The sequence below is a fragment of the Schistocerca gregaria genome, chromosome 11, assembly GCF_023897955.1.
Source record: "Schistocerca gregaria isolate iqSchGreg1 chromosome 11, iqSchGreg1.2, whole genome shotgun sequence".
Lineage (NCBI taxonomy): Eukaryota > Metazoa > Arthropoda > Insecta > Orthoptera > Acrididae > Schistocerca > Schistocerca gregaria.
Window position 1 is genome coordinate 51401708 of NC_064930.1, and position 21493 is coordinate 51423200.

General features: G+C 45.1%; 1 long non-coding RNA gene across 1 annotated transcript; it reads right to left on the minus strand.

The window, feature by feature from the left end:
* Window positions 1–19377: 19377 nt before the first annotated feature.
* LOC126295122 (uncharacterized) lies at window positions 19378–21267 on the minus strand. Its single transcript, XR_007552387.1, has 3 exons — window positions 20796–21267; window positions 20150–20660; window positions 19378–20019 (listed from the first exon to the last, which is right to left on the minus strand). It is a non-coding gene; the product is annotated as an uncharacterized LOC126295122 (long non-coding RNA).
* Between the last annotated feature and the right edge of the window lie 226 nt (window positions 21268–21493).

Consider the following 21493-nt stretch of genomic DNA (forward strand, 5'->3'; position numbering starts at 1 on the left):
CACGTGGCAGCCAATAGAAGAAGACCACCGAGTCTTCCTGCTGAGAAGACGAGCCATACAGCAGACGTACACCAGCTAGCCAGCGGAGAAGAACAAATTATCTATGAACAATGTATCCCGTACTTTGCTTCGCTCAACATATCAGAAGTTATATAATCTGTTTATTTCTCTTAAAACAAGTTATTACTAACTGTTTGCTTTGTGTTGCATATCCTCACATCCTGGAAAACTTCCTCAAATTGAACTCACACTTTTGCTCTGCTTATCCACTAAGGATACAGCAGAAGCGACTAAGGAATGCCAGAAAATATAAAACCACCACTAACATTACGGTTTTATTCAACAGAACACATCACACTAGGGCTTGTACAGTGTTGTTACACATTTCATAAAATGCATAAATAAATCCTCCTCTGAACTATGTCTTCTGCCCCACACATATGGGGACAAATAGTTATTGTAAAGTCTTCTGCAGTGTCTAGTTCCATGAAGGGATCTACATATGGCTGACAAGGAACTTTCAGTTCTGTTAGTGTGCGCACCTGTATCATCATTCCTAAATGTAACTTTCTGATTAACAGTAAAATGTTTGAATTCTATATCATTCAAACATTTGTATTCCCTAAAAAACTTGGAAATTAGTGTTATTCCCAGATGGGTGTATTCTTCGACATTACCAAGCAGCACCTTCTTTGTACAGTTACAAACAACTTTGGAAAAAACTTTTGTGGGTCCATCTTCCGATTTCTCGAAATGACCATTTTCCTAATTTTGTTGTTGTTGTTGTTGTTGTTGTTACTGCCAAGTCTCCTCTTTCCAAACGCGTCCTTATCGATTTCCACGCTAAGTCCATCCGCCACCAAGTTTCTCATTTTATTTAAAATATTTCGATATACACTTCTCTGTGAAAGCTTTTCCAATCTACAAATGACTTCTCGGATTATTGCAGTTCACCAGTTTAAAAAGTTTGTGCACCTTTTCAACCAGAGGAAAGTTTGCCGAATTTCTTGCACATCTTAATTTACTTCCCCCAAACCAACAATTTTTGTACTTCCCTCAAACCAAGAATTTTGTGAATGCTGAACCTATCTCCTATGACAAGTTTTTTTGCAGCTTCACTGCACCCAATATATATCTTTCGTACCAGAAACAAGTCTCATATCGAACCACACTTCAGACATTTTCCGCCACTGGATATAAATCTACAAGACATATACCAGGTAACAACACTGCCTTTGTGCTCCATAAAGACAAGGTCCCTGAATGAACTCATTTTGGAGGCTGTGGCTCAAAACGCAATGGAGTGAAATCCAGTTGTCCACTCTAAGGGTGCTTGCTTCCTCAGGCTGAAGTCATCTATTTCAATACTTATAATTAGCTGCTTACAAGAACACCAAATGCAGCAGTACTAGAGACTGGGATACCACCTGCCTGCTTCAACTAACGATGTCATCACCGAGCCGAAAACACCTATTTTGAGCATCTCCACGATTACAACTGTAACATCGATCACAACATGCATGAAATTATGAATATTGCCTGATCCACTACAGCCAGCAAACCCAATGAAACTAGTAGGACAACCACAGGAAACAGATGATGGGTGGCGACAAACTAAAAATAGAGTAATAAAAACAACACTGGTTAATATGCAACACCTGGAAGAAAAAACTTGAAATTGTGAAAAATTAAAACCCAACAGAACCATACAAACACACACTGATCAACACAAGAACACTGAGTACACGGATGAATGGAATTAATTAAATTATGGGAGGAGGTTTTTTTATTTTTTTTAAGTGCGCTCAACTACTGAGGTCATTAGCGCCCAGTCACAATTGTAATAGTACATAGAATCTAGTAAAACTCAAGGGGGGGGGGGGACACCAGAAAGTTCTTACAAAGATGCAGATAAAATAAGTAAAAGAGTCAGATGTCTTTGGACAAGCCAGTCAAAGGAATAAAACGAAGAACACGAGCAGCTGCTCGAGCGTTATCAGCTAAAATATCCTGTAAAGTAGATGGCAGAGACAGGACAATAGGAGATTGACTAAAACAGGGACACGACAATAAAACATGGCGCACTGTTCAATGCATGACCTGAAGGGCACTGCGGGGCTGGGTCACCAGAGAGGAGGTAGCGGTGGCTAAACCGGCAATGCCCAATCCGCAACCTGGTCAGAAGAACCTCTTCTCGCCGAGATGGTCGGGAGGAGGTTGTCCAAGCAGTTGGGAACGGTTTTACGGCCCGGAGCTTGTTTCCTTGAAGTGATGACCAAGCATCCCACCACAATGGCACAAGCCTCTTACAAACAACCCCACCAATGTCAGATGACGGGACACAATGGGAGGCTGGCCGAGGCAGGAGGACTGCAGCCTTGGCTGCAGCATCAGCAGCCTCATTCCCAGGCACTCCTACATGGCCGGGAACCCACAGAAAGCTGACAGGAGGGCCATCATCAGCAAAAGAATGGAGGGACTGCTGGATCCGTTGCACCAAGGGATGGACCGGATATGGAGCTCCAAGGCTCTGAAGAGCACTGAGTGAATCAGAGCAGAGTACATACGATGAATGGCGGTGGCGGCGGGCGTACTGAACGGCCTGATGGAGAGCAAAAAGCTCGGCCGTAAAGCTGGAACACTGGTCGAGGAGCCGGTATTTAAATGTGACGGCCCCGACGACAAAGGCAGAGCCGACACCATCATCAGTTTTGGAGCCATCAGTGTAAATAAAGGTGTGACTAGCAAGTCGCGCACGAGGTTCGACAAACCGTGAGCAATACACTGCAGGCGGAGTAACCTCCTTCGGGAGCGAGCTGAGGTCAAGATGAATATGAACCGTAGCCTGGAGCCAAGGTGGTGTCAGGCTCTCACCCTCTCTGAAGGTGGTAGGGAGGGCAAAATCCAATTGTCGAAGCAGGCGACGAAAGCGGACTCCAGGGGGCAGTAGGGCAGACACGTACAAGCCATACTGACGGTCGAGAGAATCGGCGAAGAAGGACTGATAAGAGGGGTGGTCGGGCATTGACGATAGCCGGCAGGCATACCGACAAAGCAGTACGCCGCGCCGGTAGGTCAATGGTAATTTGGCAGCTTCATCATAAAGACTCTCGACGGGACTAGTGTAGACTGCTCCAGTCGCAAGACGTAACCCCCGATGGTGGATGGAGTTGAGACAGCATAAGAGGGATGGCCGAGCAGACAAGTAGACGAGGCTCCCATAATCCAGCTTTGATCGGACTATGGACCGATACAAGCGAAGCAGGACAGTGTGATCCGCTCCCCAAGATGAACCACTAAGAACTCTGAGGACATTAAGGGAACGTGTACAACGAGCAGCCAAATAAGAGACGTGCGGAGACCAACAAAGTTTCCTGTCCAGTGTGAGCCCTAGAAACGTAGTTGTTTCCATGAATGGGAGAACAACAGGACCGAGATGTAAGGATGGCAGAAGGAACGCTTTATATCACCAAAAGTTGATGCAAACCGTCTTCTCTTCAGAGAACCAGAAGCCATTAGCCACACTCCATGAGTATAGGCTGTCAAGACAATGCTGAAGGCAGCGCTCCATGAGGCATGTTCTCTGGGCACTGCAGTAGATCGCGAAGTCATCGACAAAAAGAGAGCCTGAGACATTAGGTGGAATGCAATCCATTATTAGATTGATCGCTATGGCAAAAAGGGCTACACTCAAGACGGAGCCCTGAGGCACTCCGTTCTCCTGGAGGAAGACGTCGGACAATACGGAACCCACACGTACCCTAAACTTTCGATCTGTTAAAAAGGAATCGATAAAAAGGGGCAGGCGACCGCGTAGACCCACCAGTGCATAGTGCGGAGGATACCTCCTCTCCAACAGGTATCATAAGCATTCTCCAAATCGAAGAACACGGCTACCGATGGTCGTTTTCACAAAAAGTTGGTCATGATGAATGTCGACAAGGTCACAAGGTGGTGAACAGCGAAGCGGCGGCGACGAAAGCCGCATTGAACATTGGTAAGTAGCTGTCGAGATTCAAGAATCCAAACTAACCGATCGTTAACCATGCACTCCATTACCTTACAGACACAGCTTGTAAGAGAAATGGGGCAGTAACTAGCAGGAAGGTGTCTATCCTTCCCAGGTTTGGGTATAGGAACAACGACGGCGTCACGCCAATGCATGGGGACTTGACCTTCAGTCCAGACGCGATTGTAGGTATGAAGAAGAAAGCTTTTACCTGCCGGCGAAATGTGTGTCAGCATCTGAACGTGAATGGCATTTGGCCCCAGACCAGAGGACCGGTACAGTGCAAGTGCACGTTCGAGTTCCCGCATAGTAAAGGGGGCATTATAATTTTCCAGATTCAGCGAGGGGAAGGAAGGGCGCCGAGCCTCTTCTGCCTCTTTCCTGGGAAGGAAGGCAGGGTGGTAATGGGCGGAGCTTGAAACCTCCGCGAAAAAGCGGCCGAAGGCGTTGGAGACATCCACAGGATCAACAAGCACCTCATTACCTGAAGTCAGGCCAGGTACCGAGGAGTGGGCCTTAAGGCCCGACAGCCGGCGCAGGCCACCCCAGACGACAGAAGAGGGAGTAAAACTGTTAAAGGAGCTGGTGAAAGGGGCCCAACAAGCTTTTTTGCTGTCTTTGATGACTCTACGGCATTGCGCTCGGAGTCGTTTCTATCCAATACAATTCGCCAATGTAGGATGACGGCGAAAGGTGCGTAAAGCACGTCGTCGAGGACGGATAGCGTCTCTACAAGCCTCATTCCACCAGGGGACGGAAACGTGACATGAAGAAGAGGTAGTACGAGGAATGGAACGTTCGGCAGCATTGATGATAACAGCCGTGAGGTATTCAATCTGACTGTCGCAACTGAGAAAATCGTGGTCCGGAGAGGTCGCCAGGGAGGAGTAAAGTCCTCAGTCAGCTTTCGGTATGTTCCAGCTCGAAGGAAGTGGGGATGGGGTGTGGTGTAGGAGACTAACGACACAGGGAAAATGGTCACTCGAATAGGTGTCAAAGAACATACCACTCGAACCGACAGGCAAGAGTGGTAGAACAGATCGAGAGGTCCAAGTGGGAGTAGGTATGAGTAGAGTCAGAGAGGAAAGTCGGGGCGCCAGTATTGAGGCAGACAAGATTGAGATGGTTGAGGACATCTGCCAAGAGGGAGCCTCTCTGACAGGATGCAGGAGAGCCCCAAAGGGGATGATGGGCATTGAAGTCGCCAAACAATAATAACGGCGGAGGAAGCTCAATAATCAGGTGCAGCATGTCAGCCCGACTAACTGCGGATGACGATGGAGTGTAGACAATACAAACAGAAAAAGTAAAGGCAGAATAAGTAATACGGACAGCTATTGCTTGGAGTGGGGTGGTCAATGGGATGGGATGGTAACAGACATCGTCCTGAATGAGCAACATGACCCCACCAGGAGCTGGAATACCGTCGACAGGGGTCAGATCAGACCGCTCCGAGGTATAGTGTTGTTGTTGTTGTTGTTGTTGGGATGTTTAAGGGGGACTAAACAGCTAAGGTCATCAGTCCCCCATTCCAAAAAACCGGCGAAACAAAATTTACGGAACAGGTAAAACCCCAAGGGGGGAGGAGACGCCCCTCCCCCCAGTCACTGAAAGAACACCAATGTGTCAGCGAACACTAGAGACAAGAAGAGTACAGACGAACACTGGACAGAAAGAAACGGAAGAAAATAAGAGGGTCGGAGACTGGTTGACTGACCATGGGTACAAAAACTGGGAAAGAGTCAACCATCCGAATACACACATTAAAATCTGTAACCAATGAGACACTCGAGGACAAGATACACAGAAAGGGAAAGGGACAGGTCCCCCCTAAATGGAACCATAAAAAGGACTACCACGGATAAAATTTAAAACGTCGTCAGCCATTGAGGCATCGTCGCATAAAACCAAAGGCAACGTGCCCGGGAGATTAAAAGTCTGCCGGAGGATGCGCAGGCAGGGACACTCCAACAAAATGTGGGCGACCGTCAACCGGGACCCACACTGACACAGGGGGGGATCCTCCTGACGCAAAAGATGTCCGTGCGTCAGGTAGGTATGGCCGATGCGGAGCCGACACAGAATGACAGAGTCCCTGCGAGAAGCCCGCAGGGAGGACTGCCACACATCGGTCGTCTCCTTGACAGCCCGCAGTTTATTCGGAGAAGTCAGGCTACGCCACTCGTCACACCACATCTGAAGCACCTTACGGCGCAACGCCAGCTGCAAATCACGAGCCGGGAGGCCGATCGCCAAAGTGGGGGCGTCGACCGCCCCTTTGGCCAGCCTGTCGACACGTTCATTCCCCGGGATGCCAACGTGACCTGGCGTCCAAACAAAGACCACCGAACGACCAGAGCGGGTAATGGCAAAAACAGACTCCTGAATAAAGGATACCAGAGGACAAGAGGTATAGCAGCGGTCGATAGCCTGGAGGCTGCTCAGGGAGTCACTGCAGATGACGATCCGAGGTATAGTGGGTAAAAGCAATACGGTCAGTTGGGCGCAACTTGGTTTCCTGGAGACCAAGGACGAGCGGACAGTGCAGGCGGAGGAGCAGTTGTAATTCCTCCCGATTAGATCGAATACCTCTTATGTTCCAATGTAACAAAGCCATTGCTAGTCAGAAAAAAGGGGGAACGAAATGGGTGAAGAGCTGGTCACCTCGACGGCAGTGGAGGGCCAGGTTTCGAGGGACCAACGCTACAAACGGCGCGACGCGGATCCTGTTCCATTGAGTCGTCGCCAGCTGCGGCCGCATTCCTGGGTTGCGTAGGAGGGGCAGCATCATTCGCCAACGACAGGCCAGCTGAGCGCCTGGCAGCAGAGCGTCCCGGCGAAACTGAGGACGCCTGGGAGCAGCAACTCACGGATGGAGCATCAGACGATACGTGCCGAGGTGGAGAGGGGGATAAAGACTTCTTCTTGGAGGCCTTCTTGGAAGTCCGATGAGGCACGGGGATGGTGGGCTGGACCCAAAGAAGGTCCTCACGCGCCGGGTCCGGAACGTTTCCCCGATGGACACCTGAGAAGAGGATCACTTCTCAGGCGGCGGAGGGGGGGAGGGGGAGGAGGAGGAGGGTGAGGGGGAGCGTGAGGGGGAGCGTGAGGGGGAGCGTGAGGGGGAGCGTGAGGGGGAGCGTGAGGGGGAGCGTGAGGGGGAGCGTGAGGGGGAGCGTGAGGGGGAGCGTGAGGGGGAGGGTGAGGGGGAGGGGGAGGGGGAGGGTGAGGGGGAGGGTGAGGAGGAGGGTGAGGAGGAGGGTGAGGAGGAGGGTGAGGAGGAGGGTGAGGAGGAGGGTGAGGAGGAGGGTGAGGAGGAGGGTGAGGGGGAGGGTGAGGGGGAGGGTGAGGGGGAGGGTGAGGGGGAGGGTGGGGGGGGAGGGTGAGGGGGAGGTGGAGGGGGAGGTGGAGGGGGAGGCGGAGGGGGAGGCGGAGGGGGAGGCGGAGGGGGAGGCAGAGGCAGAGGGGGAGGGGGAGGGGGAGGAGGAGGCAGAGGCGGAGGGGGAGGGGGAGGGGGAGGGGGAGGGGGAGGGGGAGGCGGAGGGGAGGAGGAGAGGGAGGAGGAGGGGGAGGGGGAGGCGGAGGGGAGGAGGAGAGGGAGGAGGAGGGGGAGGAGGGGAGGAGGAGGAGGAGGGGGAGGAGGGGAGGAGGAGGAGGAGGGGGAGGAGGGGGGGAGGAGGGGGAAGGGTGGCCCTTGGGGCAGAGGGGGCAGGGGCCGCGAGGGAGGAGGATTTGGAAGGGAGGGATTTGGGAAGGGGAGGCATAGATCTCGGATGGGCTGAGGAGGTGGAGAGGGGACAGGATAGGGGTGAGGATACTGTGGAAGGAGTGGACATGACTGAGGCAAACAAAGTTGTCAGTGTCACAGGATGGAGGCGGTCATACTTCTTCCTGATCTCAGAATAAGAGAGACGGTCCAAAGTCTTTAATTCTTGAATCTTCTTCTCCTTCTGATACGCGGGGCAGTCTAAAGATCTAGGCGAGTGGAGGCCAGGACAATTGACGCACCAAGGTGGTGGGGTGCATGTATGTTCCTCACGAAGAGGACCTCCACAATCACCACAAAGGGGCTCAGCCTCACACCGTGACGACATGTGCCCGAAGCGCAAACACCGAAAGCAGCGCATAGGAGGCGGGACGTAAGATCGCATGTCGCACCGGTAGCACATCACCTTTACCTTCTCCGGGAGAACGTCCCCCTCGAAGGCGAGGATAAAGGGCCCGGTGACGATGCGACGGTGTTTGGGGCCGCACTGGACTCGCCGGTCGAAATGCACGCCTCGGCCCTCCAGGTTGGCCCTGAGCTCCTCATCAGATTGCAGCAGGAGGTCCCGATGAAAAATAACCCCCTGCATCCTATTCAGTGCCGGATACGGGACAATGGACGCTGGGATGTCCCCTAGTCAGTTTCACGCCTGGAGTGCCGCCGACTGTGTGGCGGAGGTGGTCTTGATAAGAACGGACCCCAAACTCATTTTACTGAGAGCCTCAATTTCCCCGAAGATGTCCTCGATGTACTGGACAAAGAACATGGGCTTGGAGGTGGTGAACGTCCCCCCATCGGTCCGAGAACAGACTAAATAGCGGGGGAAGTACTTCGCCCCAAGCCGGCGGGCCTGTACTTCCTCCCAGGTAGTGGCCAAGGGGCAAAGGGCAGGAGAACCAGAACCAGAGACAGTACCTTTCTTTTTAAAAGACTTGGCCGCAGATCGACCTGATACACGTTGACGTTTTATCTGCGCAACGTCCGCCCCGACACCACCCACTCGGACCAGGGGCTCTCCCCACGGGTGCCACCCAGCCTCAGCAAGGGCCACCTGGCAGGATGACCGTTGCCGGGAGTCCTGATGCCCCAAGGAGACAGGCATCTACTCCTTGGCCGACGTGGGGAGGATGCAGCTCAGGTATCGGCAGTACGATCCCTGTGTTGTCAGGGGGCTACAACCTAGAGGGTACATGACGACCCCACCACAACGGGCTGGCTACAGTGCTGGATTTTGGGTGCCATGGAAAGTCCAACACGATCGTAGGTGCAGATGGGGACGCACTATGGGCGTAACTTGTGCAACCCATCAGGGGTTTAGGCCCAATTTGAGGAACAGTGGGTGCGGTTACAACGCCGTTACAATGCTGAGTGCCAAGGCCTTAGTGCACTGAGGGCCAGTGAGACACCATGTAAGGCGTCCTTCCCCAAAAGGGAGGTCAAACCCCAAGGGGAACCATCACATGGAAGGCCGAAACGGTTGAAACTCCTTTTAGTCACCTCTTACGACAGGCAGGAATACATCGGGCCTATTCTTACCCCGGACCCGCAGGCGGGGGAGGGGGGGCGTGGCGCTGGCGGAGGGGGGGGGGGGGGGTGGCGCTGGGGGGGTGGAGGTAGGTGGATCAATGTTTATTATTATTAGAATAGCATCTTCAGTCCCTAGCCCAGGATACCAATAAATCCCCGCTCCCCCTCCCCCCACGCCACACCAAACTGCAACAATTGGTATCCCAATCTGCAGCTGACCTATACAGCTCTACTGTAGACCTGGATACCACAAACACACGCCCTCCCCCTCACACACTGACAGACTTAAGATACCAAACGTAAAACCAAATTCCCCACACCTGAAAGCAACAATGTACAAAAACAAGTGACTTATTACATTAAAAAACGTTAGAAAAGCATACTCACCATAAGAATGAACTTTCACCTACACCTAGACTGGCCCAATGTAACACACTCACTCTCGCATTCCAGCAAACACACACACACACACACACACACACACACACACACACACACACACACACACACACACACACACACACACACAAATATATACAAAAAAAACCTCACCTCAAATCTCCCGTGTCCCAGCCACACTTCATTTCCTACATAAAAAAATGACACCACACACCACATTCCCACCTATGGAAACACACAACACCCACTCAAGAGAAATCACAAACATTACAAAAAGTTACACCCCAAAAATAAAATAAAAATGCCTCCTACCCCACATTTGGGCTGTAAGTATTCCCCACCTCCCTTATGGAAGACTTAAATGGACAATACTCATCTGGCACACTTCTCCTCCAACAGTACTCATCAATATGAGACTGCAGAGTCAAAGTGTGCCTCTTCCCCATCTCTATGGCAGGATTAATGGATCCCGAATCATATCTGTACATGCACCTGGTGAATAAATCTTTTACTCAGTGCTATGGTTAACTGTCAAATGATACAATCTCAGTGGACCCCAACCCGTTGCATAAAGAAAAAGATTCAAATGGTTCAAATGGCTCCGACCACTATGGGACTTAACATCTGAGGTCATCAGTCCCCTAGAACTTAGAACTACTTCAACCTAACTAACCTAACCACATTACACACATCTGTGCCCGAGGCAGGATTCGAACCTGAGGCCGTAGCGGTCGCGCGGTTCCAGACTGAAGCACCTAGAACTGTTCGGCCACACTAGCCGGCGAAGAAAAAGAATCAGGAATAATGGTAGAATCCTCTTCAATATATTGCTCTGTTGACCCAACCGAAACCCATTTATATGCCTCTCCACCGCCCGAAAAACACAGTCTGATGACCCCCAAGAACCCCCCTCCCCCCTCCCCACACACACACAAACCCATGTACCCACAGCATGAAACCCTTTATCATATTTAGTTTTCGTGAACTGCAATTCATCTGTTTCCACCCTCATACCCTACCACCCCCAAAACTTCTGTACTTAATGTAATGTACTCCCCATAAGCTTCCCAACAAAACAAATACCAATCAACCAAAGTTGACTCACTCAATCCAATCTCATGTACACACAGGATATCAATACCACCAATCAATCATACATCAAGAGCACAATGTCAAGCAAACCCAATCTAGAACCCTGGAACTGGGAACCTCTTCAGATACATGTCCACAAATTATCACGATAACAACATCTAATACAGAGGTCCCCGGTCGGAGCAGGAGCCACTCTCGTCAACTTCATAGGCGACCCACACCATGAAACTACACATGCACAGTTAACGAGCGCGTAAGCTGCAAAAATCTAACTACAACCAATGGGTCAGCACTAACTTCCACACCCAGATCAAAACAGTTACTTTTCATGTTCGTGCCCATATCTGTTAATGTCATAAACCAAAACAAAACAATAAAACACCTCAGCAAAGAAAACACTCGAATGATGCACCAAAATCACATATTTCCACCCAAGAAAACAGGAAAAATGGTAAGAGAATTAGATGAGGCACTGTCCAAACACCAACAAAATCACATCACCTGCCAGTGCACACTAAATGACAGAATAACATACCTCACAAATACATCATGACCATTAAATTACCACACTAGAGCTTGCTACCTATTCATATATCATGCCCTCTGTAAAACACACACACACACACACACACACACACACACACACACACAGATCTATGATGTCACAACGCATTGCGGCACAGTGCAATTACAGTTCATACAGATGGTTGTCATACAAAAGTATACCTCTGAGTAAAGTAGCACAAAAACAGAGTTTTTGTAAAAGATATATATGCTTCCAGTAAAATTTTTGCGATGCTTATGTTTCATAGGATCATTTACTGTAGTGTCTTCAATTCAAGTTTTTCTTTGGGTTGACAGGGCATGTCCCCCATGAAACCGCACCACCCCTTTAGGCTCAGTTCCAAAAGAATCTATGCAGGTATTATCAAAGCTGCCATTGCTGTCTATTTATCACAGCCAATACTATACTATACAGGTAGACACACAGTACAGTTATGTAGACCTCAAGTTACATTACACACTCAACTGTCACTTCAACATGCATTTTATATTCCCATTTATTGGCTTAAACAACTAACAACCAAACCTTCTAACCTAACATAGACCTTGGGCTACACTACAGATCAGTCCACACCACAACCAAAATATTTGCTTTTAAATTTGTTGGCTTTGCCAGCTCACAGCCATGCAGTTACTTCCATTCTAATCTACATCTCAAGTTACAGTACAGATATTAACAGAAACGCCAATATCCTGCAATAACAGAAAATAATGAATCAGCCATCCTTATAATGATAACCAGTGCTTTTTTCCTATTAAAAAAAGTTTGAGGATATAATGCAGTGAAAGTTACTGAAGCATGGGTTACCACCTGACTGTTTTTACCCATAATCAGCATCTTGAACTGGAAAAAAAAAGAAAAAAGAGTGGTATCACAGTCTTCAGTTGACTTTCAGCTCAAAGGAAACAGGCAATACCGAGAAACACCAAATCATACAAGAGAATGTGGTAGCGAACACTTCAGTTTATATCATCTCAAATGAAGCATGCGCTTCCCACCAACCGTTTAACAATAAAAGTTATCGTACACTTCAATTGACCTATAATACACCTCAAATGAAACAGGTGACTCCAATCAACCCTCCGACATACAAAACAATACAAGGAAATATTATCGAACACATATTTTAACCTATAAAACACCACTAAAAGACACAATACAACAAAAACCATTCACACCTATCATCAGTTACAATAGAAACTACATTACAAAAATCTTTTGTAACCTTGTTTGGCTCCTGAAATGGCACAGACGGTGGGAGATATCCCGTGCTTCAACTGACCCAATTTCTAATACAACTGAAAATTTATTTAACTATTAAACTACAGTGTGACTTACATTAATAGCATGTCAGTGACATCACTTTTCCCACCAAAATCTGCACTAGTATTGTTCGTATTGCAATTACCAACACGAAAAATGAAATAAAAAATTTACAGCCGTTAAATAAATCTTTGGCACTCATCCAAGTTCTCAACATCGTAAAAAAATTACTTTGTTAACGAAAAAGTTTCAGGGTACGCATCCCCCAGAAAAACAGCACTAATGGTAACAATTCACAATAGTTTGTAATCAATACAAAAGTTATGTATTTCATACAAATTACTTTTGTGACAAAACAAAAATTTCCATAATTTATGAATTTCCTACAGTTTAGGAAGTTCCCACAATAACTGTTTCAACATGAAAGTGGCAAACTGTTCCATACATCAACAACAGAAATTCCAAGATGCAGCAAACTACAAAATGAATAAAGGACTGCCCACACAATGCACATACTTCATAGCAATCTCTTACCAACACTGCATTCCACCTTTCAGAATAATATTTCAAATCAATAATATTTCACCATATATATTGCTATCAGTACACACAAATAGGTGAAGAAATAACACTATACTGGTATAGCAAAAATGAAGGGCAGTCCACCACATTCATGAGCATCTGTCACCACAATCAAAATTCCACATTTTGTCTGTATTAGTGACATCCTGTCACCAGTACAAATTTTCAGTAGTTTCCATATATTAATTAATATTTATTTCAATACAAAATCATTTAAGTCCTGTACACATTGACTACCACATAGGAACCTCTATACAGGGTGTTACGAAAAGGTACGGCCAAACATTCAGGAAACATTCCTCACACACAAAGAAAGAAAATATGTTATGTGGACATGTGTCCGAAAATACTTACTTTCCATGTTAGAGCTCATTTTATTACTTCTCTTCAAATTGCATTAATCATGGAATGGAAACACACAGCAATAGAACGTACCAGCGTGACTTCAAACACTTCGTTACAGGAAATGTTCAAAATGTCCTCCGTTAGCGAGGATACATGCATCCACCCTCCGTCGCATGGAATCCCTGATGCGCTGATGCAGCCCTGGAGAATGGCGTATTGTATCACAGCTGTCCACAATATGAGCACGAAGAGCCTAGACATTTGGTACTGGGTTTGCGTAGACAAGAGCTTTCAAATGCCCCCATAAATGAAAGTCAAGAGGGTTGAGGTCAGGAGAGTGCAGAGGCCACGGAATTGGTCCACCTCTACCAATCCGCCGGTCACCGAATTAGTTGTTGAGAAGCGTACGAACACTCTGACTGAAATGTGCAGGAGCTCCATCGTGCATGAACCACATGTTGTGTTGTACTTGTAAAGGCACATGTTCTAGTACCACAGGTAGAGTATCCCATATGAAATCATGATAACGTGCTCCATTGAGCATAGGTGGAAGAACGTGGGGCCCAATCGAGACATCACCAACAATGCCTGCCCAAACGTTCACAGAAAATCTATGTTGATGAAGTGATTGCATAATTGTGTGTGAATTCTCGTCAGCCCACACATGTCGATTGTGAAAATTTACAATTTGATCACACTGGAATGAAGCCTGATCCGTAAAGAGAATATTTGCACTGAAATGAGGATTGACACATTGTCAGATGAACCATAGGCAGAAGTGTATCCGTGGAGGCCAATCAGCTGCTGATAGTGCCTGCACACGCTGTACACGGTACGGAAACAACTGGTTCTCCCGTAGCACTCTCCATACAGTGACGTGGTCAACGTTACCTTGTACAGCAGCAACTTCTCTGACGCTGACATTAGGGTTATCGTCAAATGCACGAAGAATTGCCTCGTCCGTTGCAGGTGTCCTCGTCTTTCTACGTCTTCCCCAGTCGCGAGTCATAGGCTGGAATGTTCCGTGCTCCCTAAGACAACGATCAATTGCTTTGAATGTCAATGTCGGGACACCTTCGTTCTGGAAATCTGTCCCGATACAAACGTACCGCGCCACGGCTATTGCCCCGTGCTAATCTGTACATCAAATGGGCATCTGTCAACTCAGCATTTGTAAACATTGCACTGACTGCAAAACCACGTTCGTGATGAACACTAACCTGTTGATGCTACGTACTGATGTGCTTGATGCTAGTACTGTAGAGCAATGAGTCGCATGTCAACACAAGCACCGAAGTCAACATTACCTTCCTTCAATTGGGCCAACTGGCGGTGAATCTAGCAAGTACAGTACATACTGATGAAACTAAAATGAGCTCTAACATGGAAATTAAGCGTTTCCGAACACATGTCCACATAACATCTTTTCTTTATTAGTGTGTGAGGAATGCTTCCTAAAAGTTTGGCAGTGCCTTTTTGTAACACCCTGTATATACCATAAATGTTAATATATGGCCAAATGTGTATGTGAAGAAATAACAGGATTAATTGACATTTCCCAAGTATCAGCTTGTCAGTGGCTCCATGTACTATACCTAAATTGTCTGTCTCCAACCACATAATCACATGTTTTGCCATCATATGTGCTATACCACAAACAACAGATGGGTTTGGATGATCTACAGCAGCCTTTGGCCCTTCATACCGCAGAAAACACACTGCTGTTAAGCCATTTCACCATCAGTCTCAGATGCATCGTTTTGCCTCTGTTGCTTCTCCAAAGAGATTCTACTCTATTTCTGCTTACCATTACTGCAACACATTATTGACATTATTAATAAAACAATTTGGAAATACGGAAGCGTCCGATCCCGCCCGTCTGCTTTGTCCCATGACATCACAAATATGGCGCAAAAGACCATAAACCATGATCCCAATATGGCGCATATTAAGTCGGTACATACCAAGGAGGTATATAAACTACATAGAGTGGCTATCTGTGAGGTAACAGTGCTCACAGCAGCAGCCAAAAGCAACACCGGGCACCATTTTCTGAAACGTCTACATGTCAGTATATTTACATTTGGTGTATAGTACTGGCATTAGAAAATCACTGTTTTCCGGTTGTAATTTGTTTTAAAAGTCTTATTAACCGATCGCAAATCATGCCCAGTGTATGTGCAGCGTTCAATTGCGCTAATAGAAGTGATAAAATAAGTGGAATATCATATTTCAGGCAAGTATCTAAATGCGTGTTGTACTTTGCGTCTTGTGCATCATTTTTGTTTTTAAGCTGTCCACAAAATGCAAATAAGCTACTGTATACACGTCTCTTTATTTTTAGATTTCCTCTGAAAAAGAAAGATATGTTAAGTCGGTGGGTAGCCAATATGAGGCGAGATAAGTGGCAGCCAATTCAATAAAGCTACATATGCTTGTTTCACTTTGACGATAGATACACATAGTACAAACGAGAAAAGTCAACTTCTGACAAACGCAGCACCGACAATATTTAACGTTTCCTAACCATCTGCGGAAAACAACTATAGTATAGAGACAACCTAGGAAACGGCTTGTCAGTGAAGAATCAGCTCCCTTGTCAAATGAACCAGGTGAAAAAAGGTTTTCCTGTTATTTATTTTCTATGTGGGTTGTGTGTGAATTTTGCTATTAATCAATGTATGTTTAAAGAAAAATAAAGCTTAATGATAATACTTCAATTTTGTAGGTGAAAGAGTGAATCAGAATGATCATACAGATAATTCTTATTGTTTGCCTAGCCCCAAAAAATTGAAACAGAATTATGAGGCACTACAGAAAAGGACCAAGAATCTGAGGAAGCAAGCGAAACATGCAAGGCAAAGTGTTTCAAGTAAGAAGAAACAAATTGTGACATATAAAACAGTGGCTGTAGGCCTAAATAAGAGACTTCAAGACTGTGCTTCTGAAGTTATAGGATGTGACAAAAATAGTGATATTCTGAAGCACTTTTTGCAATGCAAAAGAAATGTTCAATTTCTGAATATCCTAAAGAAATAAGACAGTTTGCCCTTAGACTCAATTTTTACTCACCCAAAGCTTATAATTATTTGAGGAAGTTTGTTAACTTACCCATCCTCCACACTCTGCAGGTGGGCAACCACAGTAAATGGCAGTCCTGGAGCTACAGAAGAAAGCTAAAAAAACTAGCAGATGAAGTTCAACGTAGTTCAGGACCTATTTCAGCTGCACTTATGTTCGATGAGGTGGCTCTTAAAAAAGACTTAATATGGGATGGTAATAAGGTCTGGGGTTATGTTGACTTAGGGGAAGGATGTGAGGAAAGTGACGACAGCCATATAGCAATAGAGGCACAAGTGTTTACGGTCACTGGGATTAGTAGGAGTTGGAAAATTCCTGTTGGCTATTGTTTTCTTAGTGGTTTAACAGCAAGTGTGAAACTTAATTTACTGCAGCAGTACCTCCGTAAATTGGAGGAAACTGATGGAAAACAGGTTTCATTGCAATAAAATGCATCGACAATAGTTTTTATACTGCTCCAAAGGGTGTATTGAAATTGTTAACAGTGGCAGAAAGGGTTCTCAGGGACTGTCAAACCTTAATATGGAAAAAACTTCCTTCTGTAGTTGTGTGTGGAATTGTTCAGAATGTTAAGTGACAGGCCGAATTTATTTACTCGATTTTGACCATCTAATGGTGCCAGCTGAATTTGGAGAAGAGTCACATTACTCTTTTCTACTCAGGATGCTGTTAAAATAGTATTTTAATTGTAGGTTACACTATTTGTGCAAAAAACAGGCCAATGGAAGAAAGAGGGAAACATATTCGGCAAATATATACAAATGTATATTGTTTAAGGGGCAATGAAAGGTCCTGCGCTGTCAATTGATCGTTTTTGGACCTACTGAACTATTTAAAATTGTTTTTGACCTAATCTATATGGCATTGCAGCGAAATGAACTGCAACATTTCGAAATAAACTTCTCAATTAATCGATGTCAGAAGTGTGTTTCATTCCTTTTAGCCTTCATCACTATATGTTTTACAGTGGAGAAATCAGATTGTCAGCGCAGATTGGCTTTTTTTTTTTACACCACGCGTAGTAAACAGTAACAACACTCAGTATCAGCAGGCGACGTGTAGGCTGCACCTCGACGCCTCAAGGCATGGCGGCTCAGTTTTCAAGTTGCTTCAAAGATGGCGGTGCCATAGCCAGTCTATGTTGTTTATATAGGTCATTGGCACATACACATTATGAGGACGAAAATACATCAAAAAACACACACACTTTCCACAAAAAGCTTAATGACACTAACGGGACAAGTGCGGGGAATGGGGTGTTTATGGGTGGGGGGCAAACTAAATATAAACAAATTTAGACATCCACCCTCATACAAAACCACACAAAAAAACTGACATCATGAAACTCCCCGAATACCACTAAACACAATATCATCTGGAATCTAACACTTCCCTTGACCTATATAGCTCAACAGCAGCTTAGGATCAAACACTTCCCTTGGCCTATATGGCTCAAAAAAAATCTCCCAATACCAGTTTCAACATAGACTGCCACACATAGGGATCAAACACTTCCCTTGGCCTATATAGCTCAGGAACATCTCCCGATACCAATACAAACACACACAGCCACACATAGGGATTGAACACTTCCCTTGACCTGCGCACTGTTAATTTTATCCGTCATATCCATTCTGAACAAAAACAACAACCGATTAATTTTACTAAAATTACCACACGATGTACAGGGAACAACACTAAATTAACCTTCACACAAAATCATTAACTCACTGAAACGAATTCCACTACAAACACAGCCGACACTTGAACAATTCTGGACGATGAGCAAAAGGAAGCTGAGCCCATTACACCACAAACGAAAACCCTGAACACACCAGCAGAGCACAACAAACCACAACACGATGACATCTACAACATGCCACACTCACAAACCAAACTCCGCTTCGACTGATGACCTTAGCTGTTAAGTCCCCCTTAAACATCCCCCAAACTCCGCTTTGTCATGACTTCACACACAACACTCTTACGTCACAGGTCAAAGCCGACGCGTGGGATAGGATGCTTCTGTCGACCCAAAATTTCTGGTTACAGCCTCTTTTGAAATAAGTTCTGTTAATGCAGCAAGTTGTAAAGCTGAAGCCACATTATGAGTCAACAATTTTCTAGCCATGGGCACTGCCTTCTATTTATTATTATCATTATTATTATTATTATTATTATTATTTTGCCTCCTCCTTTGCCCAGATATATGCAGCTGACAAATTTGGAGTCAGTACAGATCCACTATGATTCTACACGATTCAGTGGAACTATGTTGTGGCTCGTCCTATTTTGTTTCATGGTGGTCTCAGATAATATGTTTTGTAACAACAAACAATTCTTAATGGCCTTTAACATGCCATGCAGTTCTGCAGCATAATACAGTTCTCGGTAGACAAGCAGGAATGCTTAACTTTACACTTCGCCTGACTCTGAATACAAAGAATTCCCAGAATTCCACATACGACAACACTGATATTGCTTTAAATACACTTCACTGTTATATTTTGATTATACAAATGTTCAGCTGTCTTCCATAAGATGCTCTGATGATAGTTTGGGTCTGCAGAGTTTCCAGTTAAAACTGAAATCACAACCTGCATAAGGTAACTTGCTTGTGAATGCCTGGAAAAATACTAATCACTTTCATAAAGTTTACGTGGCTCTTACTAAAAAAAGTGAGTTCTTAATGGTATGAAAATTGTAGTATGTAGGCGAGAGCCTTGCTGAAGAATGATACGCAACTAATCACATTAGTTCACACATTTTCTTTATTACAGTTTTTTGTGAAGATCAGCAAATTACAGGGAATCATAGGAGTTTCACAAAGTGTACCTTCTAACAATGCTTTGAATTGAAGAAACATTTGCATAATATATGTTTCTTGGACAGAGATCTTTACACAATCTTTCAACAAAGCTCTAAACATTGAATTAAGATGAAAAAGAATGAATAAATTTTTTGAGGCAGATTCACGGGCTAGTTACCTTAAACTTTGCACCACAAAAACCAAAGCATGGCTGGCAAGCTGCATCTCTGCTTAACTCTTCACTCACAAATCCTATATATGTTTTTAAACCTTTGTCATCCTCAACAAAATGCCTAACTGCGATTTCACTTAATGAAAATACACACTATTTTCTGCACATCTTCAAACCCCAGCTTTACTCTGTATCTTGTTTCAGTCGTCTTCACCAGTGTTCTTTCTACCAGCAGTGGGCAACTGGTGCTCCTCAGTAATTCATAACCGTTTGTACCACCAGAATATTTCACTTGCAGAGAAAACCACACTTTCACTTGATTCAGAAACACTTAGTATTTCATCCGGTCTGAATGTAAAAGTGTGTTAAGCTTGCTGTTCTTTGCAGTTACATTCTCTTTCATCATCATCTGAGAAGAGAGAAAAATATTTTACATAGGCCTACTGCACAGTTTAGTAACATGGAAATGATCATTACTGTAAAATCTATCACAGGTTTATTTCATTAATGATGAAAGTGACATCACTATAACAACTCACCTGCTGTCAGTATCTTTTTCAGCAACTCCAAATTTATAATATCTTGTTGCATTCACGTTTCTTCCTCTAACAGTTCAGTGGCTGAAAATATTTCACAACCACTAATGTTTCAATAAGGATCAAAGTTGAAGCAGCCTTTTCAGTAATTATTTTGTGAGTATCAAGCATATGTTGCCTTAAACAGATCTGCATGTCAATTGATCTTAACTGTCACAGTTACAAACATTTCATTTTATCAATGGCATTTTAGCCACTATATTCACTTTGCTGTGAAGCCAAGGCTCCTTTCTTTACAATATTCTCAAGTTCAAAACTGCACTTGCACAAACAGCGCCTGCATAACACAACGAACTGGTGTGTCGCTTGCTATCTTCGAAATTGGTCTTTATATGAAACTGTACAAATCCACCTCGCCGTAAAAATGCAAGCCAGGGCTTCTCGGCGTACCGGTAATTCAGAGCATAAGCTACTCGCCACTAATTTTGCATCCAGAAACTGAAATCATTCCCGGCTGAACAAGGGACGGGAATAGTTTATCATTACTAACTTACATTCTACAACTTAAAATAAAAAAGAAAAGTTAACAATTGTGGTCTGTCAAAAACATGGATACGTGAAAAGTGAGAGTTGTTGATTGATATCTTACTTTCATTAATTTATTTTCGGTTATTTACGTTTGAAAGACTGGTTTCGAACGATTTCGGACTTTGAATTTCGTAGGAATTGCTTTGCGTTTTAACAGTGCTCTTCCAGCAGCCCTCTCTTCAACTGGAACTGTGAATCCTAGAAGCGAAGCTTAAACAAATCGTAAACATACATATTGTGCAAAAAACACACAGTATTTCAGCTGTAATTATTCTCACCAGTTAATGCACATACTTTCTCCACCTCACCTACAGGTCTGTAATCATTTTGCTCTTTGATGTTTACCTGCATGAAATCCGAATAACGTGAACCATTTAGACGAAGTGCTGCTACAACCCGGGGCAGCACAGCAACCTACTTCCAAATTTTCTAACCAAAATTTTACTTTCTGCTCACGAGCGACACACGAGAACTGTCCGCTACTCTGCTTCAGTGTCTCCCTAACAGGCATGCCATTGCAAGGATAGGAAGACAAGACTTGTCCTGCCATCTGTTGGTAAACACAAACAACAGATGTGTGGAGACGAGCTTAAAGCGGCAGTTGATTTTACGTCGAATTTTGAATTTTCTGTAAAATAATTTGTTTTGAAACATAATTTAGCACCTTATAATTTATAGCTCATTACTGAAGTTGGTTTAAGCGAAACTTTAATTTCAAACATTTGCAATAAGATTGTTTCATACTCGTTGGCAAATATG